General features: G+C 30.9%; 1 protein-coding gene across 7 annotated transcripts in view; it reads left to right on the top strand.

The window, feature by feature from the left end:
* LOC100644710 (trace amine-associated receptor 9) overlaps window positions 1–12,659 on the top strand; it is a 109,697-nt gene that overhangs the window by 5,722 nt on the left and 91,316 nt on the right. For 5 of the 7 annotated variants that reach the window (XM_048406276.1, XM_048406274.1, XM_048406284.1 and 2 more), the window contains exon 2: window positions 624–723. The gene's annotated coding sequence lies outside the window, so the exon portion shown is untranslated. Of the gene's footprint in view, window positions 1–240; window positions 307–623; window positions 724–10,284; window positions 10,858–12,659 lie in introns of those variants that run through there. The other 2 variants (XM_012311414.3, XM_012311429.3) reach the window with 2 other exon arrangements.

Below are 12,659 nucleotides of genomic sequence, written 5' to 3'. Positions count from 1 at the left end.
ACATTTTGTTTTCCTTTGTGTTCGCCCTCTTTACTAATACAGTTTTATTTTCGGAGAATGTTTATGATCGCGCGCAATGCGGCCAATAGAGTCAATGTTTGTTGCGCAGTGTTATTTTCAATATTTTTTAGAGCACAATAGCTCTTAATTATTGAAAATTTAGTTAGAATTCACGCACGAAATTTGAATCAGTGTTTTTTATTTTTCTTTTCTGATATTTTTTTTTAAATTCGATATCAGCTTTCGGTATTAGAATCAGTGCTTCTCTTAAAAGAATCTAACCTCTTCAAGAGTTAAAAATATGTAGTAAGTATTCTTGTCTATTGTATTTCCATTAATTTTATTTCTTCATATTTTGTTTGAATCGTTTTTAATCAAAAAGATAATTTGGAGAGTTGCAACTATTGATTTTTTTATTGAAATAAAATTTGAAAGTGTCAGTATTGAACTATAAAATAAAAACATCTAACCTGCTTGGACGATCATTAGATTTTAAATTTCTAATTCTTAATCTTGTAGATCGGAATTGTAATTGTTTATCGTTATTACAGTTTATTAGAATTTCAATCTTCATTAGCACTAAAAATTTAAACTTAATAGAGTTCTATCTTTTTTTTCTGAAGATTTTCCACAATCTCCAGTTGCACCATGGGATCCTATTCCTTCGTGATGGCATTTTCTGAACCGCAGTAACATTGATGGCACTACCCTTCGTATGCAATGGTGAGTCTCATGCATTTTCCTTCTTTTGGTTACCCAATCATGTCGTAGGATGAAAGGTCCATATCGACACGGGTGACTGGTTGTATTACGCAGAATTTTTAGCGAGCATAACGACTACGGGTATTTGTTATACCCGTGAGTAGCAACGTTTCCTTTTTATGCGTTTTATTTATTAGTTCAGGGAGGAAGGTCTTCTTGCATATCGCGAATTTTGATGATTAAAATTTCATATCAATGGTATCGATAAAAGCTCGCTGAATATGCGTATATAGATGAAATGTGAATATTTCAATAGATAATGAATATTGGAATTACTAAAACGGAATATAACGGAGAAATCGGATATCCTCCGATTTCACTACAGTTATTTTATGGTAATGTTTTTGATTTAATCATATTTTATCTTAAGATCTAATAACATAGTTGTGTAATGTTTTATGTTATAAACTCGGATATAATTTCAAACATAAAGCTGTTGAAGTTCAAATTTCTCCGTATAACCATGTAGCTACTGAATATCAAATGCAAGAAGGCACTTCGCGATAGCCAGATTTTGGGATCAAAGCAACAAGTTTGAAACACTGCTTTCATTTTGTCGAAAATGTACTTTGACAAAGGAATCGCCTGAGGCTATTCCCATTAATATTCAACTTGGCGTCAATTATTACATTCTACTAAGCTTGAACTTCTTTTTTGATAGATGCATAGAGTCCTTTTCATTTTTAATTTTCTTCTTTCAATATTAGAATTTTAATGATTCCTTAAATTAGTAAAGCAAAGCATAAAATCATAATAATTTGCAATAATCTGTAATAATTTGTAATAAGCCGTGGAAATGCGAAATGAAAGATCATTAGCCCGTTAGATAAAAATAGATACACTAATCATAGTTTAGCTTAGGATTTTCAGGTTTAACTCTTTTTGTGTCCATTGCGAGAACTTAATTCACGTGCTCAGGTGCTACGTGGGTGAAAGAAATGCGATGAGCACCATAACCATAGTTCATAAGCTTGTAATAATTTTTTAGTGATTGATAATGCGCCAGCGTATTGCGCACGATGTATTTTCGAAAGTATGTATGTATGTATGTGTGTGTGGTTAAGCTGTGGAACTGCGTCCTTTTGATTATTATTACTCTATTCGCTATAATTTCAAATAGAAAAATTCATAATAATGCAATAATTATTTTACAATTCTAATTCTAAAAAATATATTACTATTAATCCTAATCCTAATCAAATTCTAATAATAATACCAAATTTCATATCTCATTTATCACAGTAATATCATTTTTTAGTAGGCGCATATACTCATTCAATTATAAACATTTCTAATCAAAATTGAGATGTACACGTATTTATATCGCGTTTTACGCAATTCTCGCCAGCCGTGGTCAAACGATTTGAGGAAAATAGTATGTAAATTAGAGCGTGAAAGTAGTGTGCTAAACTCGAGTGTCAGAGGCGTCTCGGGATGTCGTCTCTAAGTAGGCTTTTGCGTTTGATGTGTATATTCGTCATTGTTTGATTTTAATTACGCACCCCGTAAGGGATTTTTGAAACTAAATTCTGCAGTTAACAGGTTAATGGCTTCCCATTCTATGAATCATCAACAAGTTGTTATTTTGTCACTGTACTCGTAATAGTGTTTCTAGTATTTAGTAATAGTAGTAGTAGTAGTAGTTTGTTTCTTGGGCGATGTACAGTTCGGTTTACCACTAATTTGGGCAAATCGCGGTTGTTTTGTTAGTGTTGCGAGTGATTAATTACGAATTGGATTAGAGTTGCGAACGAGTGTTAATTACCTTTTGAATTAGAGCTACGAAAAGCTACTAACATCGGTTTGTTCTATGTATTAGTGTCGCGAAGAAATGATCGTGTTTGGTGTAACGTTGCAAATGATGAGATATCGCGATTGTTCTTAGAATTTTTTCCTTATAAATTACTAAATTTCTTACAGAATTAATTAATTTTGTACAGTTGCAATTTATGATCATATAAATGTGGTTAATATTAAAAATAGCTTTTCATCCGTACAAGAATTTGAAGAAAAGAATTAAGAAATACTGTGATATTCCTCCATCATGACTGTTTTAATTACCATCCTATTTAGTGTTACATCAATGAATGATCGCGCTCTTTTAGTATTGCGTTTATAAAGCGCCCCAAATTATTTCACTGGGACTATGGACGTGTATATTCCAGTTCCTGTAACATGTACTAAAAAGCTAAAAAGTTTGCACGAAAAGTGATCATGTATCAATAGCTTATAATATATTTGCTTTGAGACCTTTCACAATTACAGTTGCGTGTATTTAAATATGAGTGCATAGATTACTATTTATTAGCGTTGCGTAAACGATTTAAACATCTTGCTGTGTTGTGTGTTTTTGGGAATTTTCTGTTTCTTTTTTCTTGTTTTATCAGTAGTAAACTAATCGGTATAGCAGAATAATAAAGCACCCTTATTTACATCCGTGATCTATTTGACAAATTTTCTATTTTATAGCTGTTTTAAAGCTAATTAATTATGCTAAATTAGTGTTGCGAGACAAAAGATGTATTCCACTTACGGTTTGTTGGTCGGGTCTACATCGAGTAGATATTTTGATCGCCCTTTTGGCTACCAAATTGATTTCTTTTTTAGCGCGCTTTATTGCCTTTTGGAATGTTTCTTCCTGAAAATACCACTAAAGACTACATATGTTTCATACCGATGAGTATTTGAGTATTTTCTTTCAGTTGTAATTTTGTGTAAATACTAATCCAATAAATAAAATTGTTACAGAATACAAATATTAATATATTTAGTACGTTAAATATATATGTATGTAATTAAAGGATCAAGAGTGAAATAACGTGTATAAAAGAAAATAATTAAAACAAAAAAGGGTAATTGTTACGAAAGGACATTCGAGCTTTAATTACTGAGAATTAGTTATTTTTTGTTTCAGAAACTATTCTATATGCTATTTAATATCCCGTACATACAATACTCTATTTCATTTTCTTTATTAAAATTTAGTTTCAATTCTAACCACTACAAATGTTATAACCTTATTCTACGCTAGATCGGTAACGTTGGGAATGACACTAGTGTAATGATAAACGAATGTTGCATACGAGATGTCGAATAAAACAATGTATTAGGTAATAGGTGATATTCTGTAATATTCTTATAGACGAGGTACGTGATAGATTTGTCACTTCATGAGACATCGTGCTTCACATTCTGAAATACCGATCGTGTAAAAAACCACAGGTTCGTTATGCCCTCTATGGAAAGTTCAGAAATTATATCGAATTCAATCAACGAAATTACTAACATTAACAATAAAGAAATTCCTTTTTATTACATTCCTACATGAATCACACAAGCATATACATATAAGTATGTATGCATTAGATTGCGATGATGGAAATTTTGCAGTGTGCAATGGATTAACCATCTATTAAAAATTGCATTCGCAGTTTTTTAATACAGCAGAATGAAGATATCAGCTTTTAAGAGATTCATATTGCGAAAATGATGGTATTAAAATGTTTGTCATAATACTGTTACGGAATCGGTTCTCTTCTTCGAATCAATTGGTTCAATCATCTGAATAAGTTATTCGCTACAGTCTATGCAGTATACGTACAATGTAAGGTGCAATTGAAAATTTCTATCATTTCTTTGTATACAATCAATATGTCGGATATCGGTAAAGACCGATTGTCTTAATTCTCTGCCACAATCCTCGTTGGTCTTGGCATCTCATATTGTGACTATCAAATAGCTTTGACGTTCCACATTCTGACTATTAAATAGCTTTAACAATACATTCTGTTTGTCAAACGCTTGCAAAAATATTAATTTCCGAGAGACTTTTTCGGGTAAACGAATGTAGATGCGCGTTAAAATTAAATAAATGAAATTAATACATTTCATATATAACGTAATATATAAAATATTGGTGATTTTATAAAGTTCTATATCAAAGGCGACATGGTACCTTTTCGTGCCATTAACGCGTCATATCTATGGTTCTAATTTTGCTCTATGTCTAACTTGTTTCTTCTTTTGCATACAGGGTGTCCCAGTATTGATGGTACAACCTGGGGCAGTGATTATACATGAGAAAATAAGTCGCAAATTGTGGAATAAACTTTTTTCATTTGATGCTTTGTTTTCGAGGAAATCGACTTTGAATTTCCTCCGAGTACGCATGCATTTGACTATGTTGTGGTTAAATGAATATCGATACAAACCATTATTTACTTTATCCATTTATGTAGAAACGTATATATTAAGTCAAAAGTTTATTCCGGAGGCAACAGGAGTCTTCCACAATTAAACGCGATGGTCATTTTGGCGTACGTAGAACTAAAAACGGAAAATATGTTGGGAAGCGTGCACGAAAATTTAATTCAGAGAGCACACCTGTGTATGCAGTACTGTGGCCAACATTTTCAACAATTTTTACATTAATAAAGTAAATCTAAAGAATTATGTGTCTTATTATTACTCATAAACTTACGGCATATGGTGTGTATCGTGATTCGTTTAACCACGATATAGTCAAATGCATGCGTACTCGGAGGAAATTCAAAATCGATTTTCTCGAAAACAAAACCTCAAATGAAAAACATTTGTTCCATATTTTCGATATATTTTCTTATGTACAATCGCCCCCTTTAGGTTGTATCATAATATTGGGACACCCTGTGTATAACGGACTGTTCGTAATAAAGGAACTCGTGACAAAGGATCGGTGTTGTGTATTGTTTCATTCTTTCAGTCGAACCGATAGAGTAGTGAGTGAATGGTTCCACCGTCTCAATTACCAGGTGTGAATTCTTGCTAGCGTGGAGTGACCACTAGCGACGAATTCGCGTTACAAACTCAATCAGAGTTTTTATCATTCTCATAGACATTTCACAAATATATATACGCCTAATTAAGCCATTTTAGATATTCGTTATTTAATATCTTAGATATTGATTACTTACTTAAAGTCAGTCGACTTCTAGTCAAATAACTTGACTTGTGTAAACTGAAATTTGAAATCACGATGATTAAAAGCTTTTTGTTTTTTTTTTTTTTTTTTGTTTAAAGTGACTTTTGAGATGTATCAAGTATACAAAATCGATCAATTCTGGCAAGGTTGTTAGTCCTTTTGTTTTTAAAAAATTAATGCAAGAAAAATATTAACTATGTACTACAATACTAAAATTAGATGTTTAGATTGTTAGATAAATTTCTCTCGTCTTTCCTACCGTAAAATGTAAAAATTTATTTTAAAGGAAATTAAACTTACGTATATTGGGTAGTTTATTAGTAAATAATATATATGAAAAGTCAATTAAAGCAAAGTTAGAAGAAAGCAACACGAAGGAAAGAAAGTTTGGAATTCACTTACCAAATACGCTAATGATCCGTGAATTTCGATACGGTGAAGATTTTAAAGGCGGCATTAACGAATTCCTGGCAAGTTACGCCTGCAATTCCCCGAACTCGGCTCAGATCAGAGGATAAAAAGAGCGAATAACAGTGGACCAAAGAACAAAGCCAAGTCTCTCGGATCTGATGAACGATTTGATATCATTTCACTTGGTAAGAAATAAAATTTTTGTCATTTTTATTTTTTTCCCAATAAAAAGAATTGTGATAAGGTTTTGATATATTAAAACGAGTTTTAATGTATAGATCTAATAGAATTATTTCAAATTGAATAAGCTAATACTCGATTAATTTTAATTAAAGGTGACTAAAAAGGAAAAAAACGATAAAAGTTATCTTTCTTGTTAATTTGTTTCTAATTTGGTGCACTGAATGCAGCTTTGTTCCTCCGTTGATTTCTACTAGTTTCTTTTATATTTTACAGGTTTGAATTTAGCTTGAGAATAATTAAGTTACTTCTATCCGACTGTTTCTGAGAATTAGGGTGAGGACGGAAATTATGGAAACGAAATTAACGAGTTCTTTTAGTCGAGATTAACGAATTATTCCATTTACATTTGCCACATTGCGGGGAATAAGAGATATACTTACATCAGAAAATAGTTTTCGAAAATACAGTTGCCAAAAATATTCAATAAACTATTCTTTCATATTAACAGATCTAACATAAGCTGCCAATACAAAAAGGCATTAGAAAAATTAGGTTAATTTGATAAATTATTATTAGGAAATTATTAAAGTTTTTAAGAAACTATTTCGTTTGGAATTTTATATTGTAAAGAATGTGTATATATATTGAGTATAACGACAAAAATTTCACCGTAATACAGTTAATACGTAATACAGTTAAATACTCTCTTCGCTTATATCCACCATATCTATCAATCACAGTTTTCCTCAATATTAATATTCATAACTGCTATTAAATATTCGATAATATTGAATATTACATTCTATTTCTTCTGTTAGAATCTATTATATTTTCATTTCAGATTTTCATTTTAGAGCATTTATTTTATATCAAATTTTTTCAATGGGATGTAGACATAATACCTTTAAATAATATACGTATAATTCCTCCAATTCTTAAAAACACTAGTTTTCACGCTACTTTTCCATATATTTTGAATCTTTGTTGTTTGGTATAAATGCAAAATGTTAATCGATTTATTTCTCTAACTATCTAGAATAGTTATCATATTTTGTACGAGATCAGCAAGTGTTCTAATACGTACGGATGAGAGTATATAACTTCCACTGTTCTAGAGTTTAAAGCTCAGATTTCCTATAAGTGTCAAACGAGTAGGAGTATGTATTCACCGCTTTTGGCTAAACGTATCGTTTGCTAGTGAAAATATTCTGTTAGAGTCAGACATCTGTCTTTATCACACTGTCTGATATCTGTAGATCTGTATGCCAGTTGAAGACTGCAGGGGAAGAACATGATATATGTTTAAATCATGTTTTTGTCTACTGATAGGGTTTTATTTTGATTTTAAAGTAACAAAACGATTTGATCTTCGTATTTAAAGTAAAAAAGACATAAAAGTTCGATAGCATGAGATTAGAGTTTATATTATTTTGAACGTCAAATTTTTATTATAACTATTTAATAAAATTTTAAATGATCTATATACATTGCTTTTCTGTTTGATTAGATCCACTGCAGTTAAAATAGGCTGAAAATGTTTGGCTGTTAAATTTGAAGACATCCTATGTACGCCTTCTTTTAAAATAATGCATAATCAGCTGTATTCTGACACGAGGGCATTTGTTACATTTAGTTTTTAGATATATGATTAATGTAACTTTCTGAGTAATTAATATGAGTAATTCTCCAGTGAGAATTGCGTTCCTGTTATATGAACTCCAATTATATATGAGCTGGTTGTTCCCCGATGAGATCAGATAAATGAGATCCTACGTGTAACGTGTTTTATAGCTCGTTTTATTTGTGTCTGGAAAGTCGTGATATAAATGAAATTAAGAAGATTCTATGACTCAAAATAAGACGGAAATCAGAAATAACAAAATTGCATTGAAAGTTTTATTTTTGAGAAAATCGAATTCAAACATGTCTAGCCAGGGATTATCATAGTGCACGTATACTCGACAAATTCAAATTCGATTCCCTCGAAAACGAGATTTCAAATGAGAAAATTTTGTCGTATATTTTCAAGCTATATTCGCATGTAGAATAGTTCACTCCTGCATAGTCAGGAATTAGTCAGCACTTAACAAGTTTTCAAACTGAATTTTCTGGAAAATGGAGCTCCCAACGCAATTTTGTTATTGTTGACTTTCGTCTTATTTTGAGTTATAGAACACCGGGTCGTCTCTCTTGCACTACAATTTTCAGAATACATTATACACAAGCTAATTGACAATTTACCATAAAAATTTGAAATAATAACTTCACAACTCAAAATGAAACACAAATTGGTAATAACGAAGTTATATTTGAGACATCTTTTAGAAACGTCTGAAAAATTTGCAAAATTATCCCAAAAACCTCATTTACATTACTCAAGTTACCCAACTTCGAGTAACTTGAAACTAGTTTACTAGCCTGAAGTTGTTATTTACTTGATCTGATATATATATCATGTCAACTTCAAGTCGCTTGATTAATTTGAACGGGGTTTAAAGCTTTGTAATTCTAAGTAAATCCAATATGTGATCGGACATATGGCATCAGACACATTACAAACTAACAACGAACCGTAGCTATCAGTTTATATCGTAAAAGTCAAATTTTGTGCTATTCATTGCTGCAATATAATTTCACGACACTCGATTAAAGTAATCATAAATGTAATATTAAATCTATTCACTCGGTGAAATTCAAAATGATCTACCGCAACTTGCCGTATGGGATTTTCGAGTGGGAAAGATTAATAGCTCCACCAGCGTACGGGGTTACCCGTTAAACTATAATTAACTAAAAAGGGCGTAACACCATCCGTATCTCCATATACAGTTGCCGTGACAAGTTCAGTGTACGATTTGCTTACAATTAGTATAGCACGTATTACTCGCGTAATTTTCGTAGCCTCAGAACAGGATCAGGTAGTTTATAATAATCTATTCAGAGAGATACATTTACATTTGAATACTGAAGAATAATGTTAACAATATAAGAATTTTTATATTGATCCCAAACGAATTTTACATAATTTTACATGATATAAGTAACGAGCTTACGACTAGTAGTCATTTATATGGGAAGTGATAGGAAATGCATAAAAAAACCTGGTTAATTAAAAATATCGTTGTGACTATAAAATATTTATTTATGCTTTACTATTTTTTAGTTAGGCTCCATTCCTTTGGGTGACGATCTACTGATAAAATATCATTCAGAAAATCTGACAGAAAGCAATACCTATGGTTTTATTTTAAGATAGTGCCATTGACGATAAAGTCATTAGTGATCGCCATAATCAGCGTTTATATGTCTGCAAGATTCAATTCTACTTAGTTACATGGAATCGAGTAGATTTATTTGCTTAAAAAACATCAACGCGTTATCAGTACTTTGAGAATCATTCAGGTTAGACTTTATGTCGGCTTTCTAACTATCGATATTTTAACTATTTTAGAAAGCAATGCTTGATAGAAAATCGATGATGAAAAGAATCGATCTATACTGCAATGAAATAAAGATCTACTTACAGTGAACAGCGTTTAAAATTTCTTACAACCTAAAATGTCTTTATTTGCAATAAGATACAGATCAATTTACAGGGAGCAGAATTGAAGATTTTTCGCAACTTAAAATTTATTTGATTGCGATGAGATACAGACCAACTTACAGTGAGCAATATTTGATTGAAAATCGATAAAGAACTTATGCGAAACGACCTAATAATTTGCCAAGTAACATAGTAGTGTGTTAATAGCCACAAGTATGTCGTAGGGTGTTCGATGTTTGGCAAAGTGGATCACTCGGTTCCGATCAGTAAAGACTGAAGACGAGGGTGTGTAGAGGGTAGTAGTAGAGGAGAGGATCGCGTGGGAGGATGGGTTTTGGCATAGCAGAGCGTGTCGGTGCAGTAGGGGAGAATGGATTGGAATGGGAGAATGGGTGTTCTCTCCCAAGTGTTCGGCTGTCGGGAGCAGCCAGGCGGGTAGTCAGTGCGTCGTCAGCCTTCGCGTCGTCGTGATGCTCTTCTGTTCTTTCTTGTCTTTCTGGTTTCGTCCTTCCAGTTCATTCAGAGCCTACCTCGTCGGTACACTAGCTATATCGTGTTATTGTGACTTTTTCTATTCTTTCATCACAGAGAACGATCGTTAATACTATCCATTCAATTAGTTGGAAGTTGAAAATAGATTTGTGTTTTTATATTTGATTCATTGCTTTTTAAAACGTTCTTGTGATTTCATGTGTTGTTGCTGTCGCACGCGATTTATACTGACAATCATAAACTTCAGATTCCCCGGAGAACTTGAATGGAAAGAGTACCGAGATTCATCGTAAAGGAACAGTTTGACGCGCTTCAATACTACATTTCTCTCGTTTTACTTTAAATTGGCTGTTTGTTTTGTGGTGGATTTTCATCGTTCTTTCAAGAGTTCTCAAAATCGAGAGCGGGAGAGAGAAAAATTATCCTTTTACGTGTGATTGTGTTTTCTCTAGTGCTATTCATAAACTTATTAATGGTTTCTGTGATGATCTTTTCATAGAAGAGGGTATGTGTTTATACTTGATTCGTTTACATGTTTGTGTTCATGATTATTCAATAGGTCACAATGAATGAAATTGTCCGTATTTTAAAACATATTCTTATATATTAATAATTGCAAATTAAATAATATCAGTATATTATTCATGAAGTTTAAAGTTTGTAATCTTTTATTGAATTTTATTCTCTTTCTGGTCGATTAATACTTAACGAAATAATAATAATATCTTACAATCAAATATGTTAAACAATAGAAAGATTTATTTCAGAATAATGGAAAACTGTTTGTTTTTTCTTTTTAATTGATCTTGAAGCTTAAATTCAATGCCTTTACTTACTATTGAATAATCTTTTATAAATTTGTAAGGATTTTTACTAAATTAAACTAAACTAAGAGCAAACGTTGGAATGTTCGAATTATGACATAAATATATAATAATATTTATAAAACTTTTTCTACCATTTTATGTCAGCCCTGATTATTTAATATCAGATTTATTAAAGAAACGCGCGAACATGTAAGAATCTTGTATATAAATTAAAAATTTTGAAATTTCGAAACATTTGCTTATTAATTATGCTACGTTTAAATCGTACGCCGTGAAAACATATGTTCTTTCCAAATATTTTCTTTTGTGAAGTACATACGCGTTTATATGCATGCACAAGAGGCTCTCCAAGTAAAAGATGCAATGAAATTTGCACTTCAAGCGTCAGATCTTAACTAGTGTCTGAGTAATCTGCTTTGAACATATTGTTTGAACATAGGAAGGATTGACTTTTTTGATCATATTTAATTTATTTGTTTATTCTTTTGTTTTCCTTTTTTAGGATACTGTTTTAGTATCTTTATTATTTTATTATTTATCAATCCTTTCGGATCTTTTTGGACATTTTTTTTTTATTTATTTGCATCAAACAAAGAACATATTTATTTCTCGAACGCGGTGCAAAGATTCATATATTTCCTTTATTATTATATACAGAGTTAATTATGTTATTTATGACTTGAAAAACAGAAATCATTTGATTTTGTATCGACGAATATTAAACATTTTTTTTATATAAACACTTTTTATTCTTTTCATTTTTATTATAGGAACCCTCCCATACCTTTCCAATACCTTTTCTACTGTTACAATTTTTTTTGTAAAGAGAAGAATGTATCATTTTTGCATTTTATAGACGAACAGCTATTTTTGATCTTACGAGTACTATTTTGTAATAATATACAATTTGGAGAGTACTTCTGATTTTTTTGAAACTGTAGTATATTAAAAAGGGCTATTTGAAAAAGTAAAAAATGATTTGAAAAACTATCGCAAACATTTCTAAGTATTTTTAATTTTACTTTAGAACTAAACTGAAACCTAGTCTAAAACTAACTATATACATGCAAATTAAACGACAGGATATAAACAGAAAATAATTATGAAAGAAGCTTGATTTAATATATTTCGATAATAAATTCAAATAACTAAAAATAACAAATGAAGAATGATTTTAATTCCTGTATCATATTTATGAATCTCATTTATGGCTTTAAATAAGTCGTAGATTCTTATTTTGTAGAGTTTTTCTACATTGAAATTAGGCTTAGGTTTAGGTTTGGATGTTGAATTTGAGTTGTAAAGTAAAATTAGAATTACTTCTAATCATCTGCAACGCTATTTTTCTGATATTTTACTTATTCAAATAGTCCTTTTTAACATATTGAAGTTTGAAAAGCATCAAAGGTATTCACCAAATTATATAATATTAGCTCATTTTGTAATAAAATATTTTTTACAAAGTCATAATGGAGCATTG

The sequence above is a fragment of the Bombus terrestris genome, chromosome 1 (assembly GCF_910591885.1).
Source record: "Bombus terrestris chromosome 1, iyBomTerr1.2, whole genome shotgun sequence".
Classification (NCBI taxonomy): Eukaryota; Metazoa; Arthropoda; class Insecta; order Hymenoptera; family Apidae; genus Bombus; species Bombus terrestris.
Note: the sequence above shows the minus strand (reverse complement) of the source record. Positions and strands in the feature narration are given on the sequence as shown.